Source organism: Solanum tuberosum, unplaced genomic scaffold, assembly GCF_000226075.1.
Source record: "Solanum tuberosum cultivar DM 1-3 516 R44 unplaced genomic scaffold, SolTub_3.0 scf00728, whole genome shotgun sequence".
NCBI classification, from domain to species: Eukaryota; Viridiplantae; Streptophyta; class Magnoliopsida; order Solanales; family Solanaceae; genus Solanum; species Solanum tuberosum.
The window spans coordinates 91,338-95,841 of record NW_006239651.1 but is presented as its reverse complement, the minus strand read 5'-3'; positions in this window follow the sequence as shown (position 1 = coordinate 95,841).

The window sequence follows — 4,504 nt, the reverse complement described above, 5'->3', positions numbered from 1 at the left end:
TATCTGACGTCGATGTGTTTTGTTCTTGCATGGTACATGGAGTTCTTGCTCAAGTCTATTGCACTCTGACTGTCACAATAGACAATATACTCCATTTGATGCAAACCAAGCTCTTGAAGAAATTGCTTTAGCCATATCATCTCTTTGCCAGCTTCAGTAGCCGTAATATACTCAGCTTCAGTTATAGATAGTGCAACACATTTCTGCAACTTCGACTGCCATGAAATAGCTCCCCCTGAAAAAGTAAACAATTATCCAGTAGTGGATTTTCTGTTGTCAAAGTCACCTGCCATATCAGCATCTGTATAGCCCTTCAAGATTGGATCTGATGCTCCAAAACACAAGCATTCATCTGAGCTTCCTCTAATATACCTGAGTATCCACTTCACGGCTTCCCAATGCTCTTTTCCCGGATTATCGAGAAATCTGCTGACAACACCAACTGCGTGAGCAATATCAAGTCTAGTGCATACCATTGCATACATTAGACTTCCGACGACGAAGGAATATGAAACTTTGGTCATTCTCTCTTTTTCCTCCCTAACTGTAGGACACATCTTCTTGCTCAATTTCATATTGACCAGCAAGAGGTGTACTAACAGGCTTAGCATTCTTCATATTGAAGCGCTCTAGTACACGTTCAATGTACTTCTTATGTGACAAATAAATCTTCCTTTCATCTCTGAGACGAGTAATTCTCATGCCCAAAATTTGCTTGACATGACCCAAGTCAATTCATAGCAAAAGACTTATGCAACTCTTTCTTCAACTCGTCAATCTTGGAAGTATTCTTGCCCACAATCAACATATCATCCACATACAACAAGAGGATGATAAAATCATTGTCAGAAAATTTTTGTACAAATACACAATGATTTGTAGAAGTCTTCTTATAGCCTTGCTCCCCCATAACAGATTCAAACTTTTTGTACCACTGTCTAGGAGCTTGCTTTAAGCCATAAAGACTATTTTTGAGTTTGCACACAAAATTTTCTTTGCCTTCTACTTTGAAGCCCTCAGGTTGTTCCATATAAATTTCTTCTTCTAGGTCACCGTGAAGGAAAGCCATCTTCACATCTATCTGCTCAATCACTAAATTAAGACTAGCAGCCAAACCTAGAACTGTACGAATCGAGGACATTTTGACAACGGGAGAAAATATTTCGTCAAAGTCAATACCCTTCCTTTGACCAAATCCCTTAACAACCAATCTAGCTTTGTACCTGGTCTTCAGGTTGTGTTCTTCAACTTTAAATTTGAACACCCACTTGTTCTTCAAAGCTCTCATGCCCTTGGGCAATTTTACCAACTCATAAATGTGGTTCTCATGCAGAGACTTCATCTCATCTTGCATGGCTTCAATCCATTGATCCTTGTGCTCATCTTCCATGGCCTCGTCATAACATTTATGTTCTCCCCCATCAATGAGTAATACATACTCATTTGGTGAAGAACGAGAGGAAGGAACCCGCTGTCTTGTGGACCTCCTAAGCGGAATATTTGATTCGTCCACAACTTCATGAGCATGAGGATCATCAATAACAATATCATTGTTATTATCAACATTAACATGTTGATTCGATACATGATTATGGGCGTCAACATGATCATCAAGGCCAACAACATCATGCATACTTGCGTGAGGAACTTCATCTAGATGAACTATGCCATCAAAACTTGAAGATTCTAGCTTCTCTGCTTTGACAATATCTTCAATTGTTTGATTCTCCATGAAAATAATATCACGGCTTCTCACGAGTTTCTTCTCAATTGGATCATATAGCCTGTAACCAAATTCATCAAGGCCATATCCAATGAAGATGCATTGCCTTGTCTTGGCATCTAACTTTGACCTCTCATATTTTGGCACATGTACAAAAGCTTTGCAACCAAATACTCCCAAATGGTCATAGGAAACATCCTTTCCATACCACACACTATTTGGTATATCACTTTTCAAAGCAACAACAGGAGATAGATTAATAACATGTGCATCGGTCAATAAAGCCTCACCCCAAAATGAGTTCGGCAACTTTGCTTCAGAAAGCAAACATCTAACTCTTTCCATCAAGGTCCTATTCATCCTCTCAGCCAAACCATTAAGCTGAGGAGTCTTCTGGTGTCTAATACCTTGATGTTTGCAGTATTCATCAAATGGTCCACAATATTCACTACCATTATCAGTACGAATACATTTCAGTTTCTTTCCAGTTTCTCTTTCAACTGAAGCCTGAAACTGCTTGAAGACACCTAACACTTGGTCTTTAGTCTTCAAGACATAGACCCAAAGTTTTCTCGAACAGTCGTCAATAAAAGTGACAAAGTAGAGTGCACCACCCAATGTCTTTGTCTTCATTGGACCGCATAAATCAGAGTGCACCAATTCAAGCAACTCTGTCTTTCTTGAAGGAGGGTAAGACTTAAAGGAAACTCTATTTTGTTTACCAGCCAAGCAGTGCTCACACTTTTCTAATTTAGCACTTTTGAAATTTGACAATGATTTCTTCTTAGCTAGAACATTAAGTCCTTTTTCGCTGATGTGGCTAAGCCTCTTGTGCCATAATGTTGAAGAGCCATCGCTATCAACCGCATTTACCATATCGACACAAGCAGAAGCCGTAGTCCAGTATAGACCACGACGTTTGTTACCACGAGCCACAACCAAGGAACCTTTAATGAGTTTCCATTTTCCATCATCGTTGGTACTAACATATCCTTCATCATCCAAAACACCAACAGAAATCAGGTGCAGACGAACATCAGGAGCATGTTTCACATTGTTCAAAACTAGTTTAGTTCCAACACTAGTTTCCAAACAAATTGTACCAATACCAACCACCCTAGAAACAGTCTCATTACCCATACTCAAGGTTCCAAAATCACCAGGAGTATAAGAACAGAAAAAATCCTTCCTCGATGTCACGTGAGATGCGGCACCAGTGTCTACAAAGCAACTTGACTCATCACAAGCAATATTTATCATATCTGCATCAAGGACGGTAATAAGGTCTTCGGTGGTAACGGTGGCAAGGCAATTTTCATTGCCATCTTCTTTAGTTTCCTCTTTGTTTTTGTTTTCCCTCTTCAACTTCCTGCAAAACTTTTTTGTGTGCCCTTTCATGCCACAATGATAGCACTCAATATCCTTAAGTCTGCCGTGGTGACGGTGGCTAGGCAATTTTCATTGCCATCTTCTTTAGTTTCCTCTTTGTTTTTGTTCTCCCTCTTCAACTTCCTGCAGAACTTTTTTGTGTGCCCTTTCATGCCACAATGATAGCACTCGATATCTTTAAGTCTGCCTCTGGATTTTCTTCTATTTTGCTCTCTATTCTGAGAACCACGGGTTTTGTTTCTCCCCCTGGAGCTAGTTATCAGGACATCCAACGAAGAAGAACCTTGAGATTTTCTTCTCATCTCTTCGTTCAAGACACTACTCTTGGCAGAATCCATTGAGATCACACCATCCGGAGCAGAATTTGACAATGAAGTTCTAAATGTTTCCCAAGAGTCTGGTAGGGAACCAAGTAGAAGCAAGCCTTGAATTTCTTCATCAAATTTAATGTCCATAGCACATAATTTCATGATCCCCTGAAAATTATTCAGATGGTCTATCATCGGAGAACCATCATGATACTTTAAACTCAGCATTAGCCTTGAATTTCTTCATCAAATTTAATGTCCATAGCACATAATTTCATGATCCCCTGAAAATTATGCAGATGGTCTATCATCGGAGAACCATCATGATACTTTAAACTCAGCATTTTCTTTATTAAGAACATTTTTGTTGTTGCCAGTTCTTCCGAGCATACAAACTTTCAAGATGCTCCCATAGGGTTCGAGCATGTGTCTCCCTAGAAATATGGTTCAACACATTATCGTCAACCCATTGCCTAATGAATCCACAAACCTGTCTATGCAACAGATTCAACTCTTCATCTGTTTTATTATCTGGCTTTACAGTTGTAAAGACTGGTTGATAAAAATTCTTGACATAAAGCATGTAACATCCGGCAATGTGAAATGGCTATGGAGAGGCTTAAGAATTTGAAATTTTCATTTTTGGGTTGAATTTTGAGAATCTAGAAAATTTTGGCCAAGAATGGAAAAAGGTGAGTTTTTGGCCAACTTTGAGCAGTCATAACTTCTATCTCAGGATGAGTTAGGAGTAGTTCCAGTTATGGTTGCATAGTTAGTGGAATGATATTTCCAACGCCACCGAGTTTGCTCAATTCCGTGTTCGTATGAGTGAGTTATGCCCTTTGAAAGTTGGGCAGTTGGCAGGGAATCCGTCCGGAAATTTTAAGGGCATTTTGGTCTTTTCCCTAGCCATTTCTTTTGAGGTTATATTGTTGTGTTAGGATTATTGTGGATCATTTTAGTTCCATTTTAAAAGATTTAGAGTTAGGGTTCTTGAGTGAAGAAGAGAAGAAGAGAGAAAGAGGAGATCAAGGAAGTTGGAGCTAGGATTGAAGATTTTGAGTTCTTTCTTCTTCAATTCTCG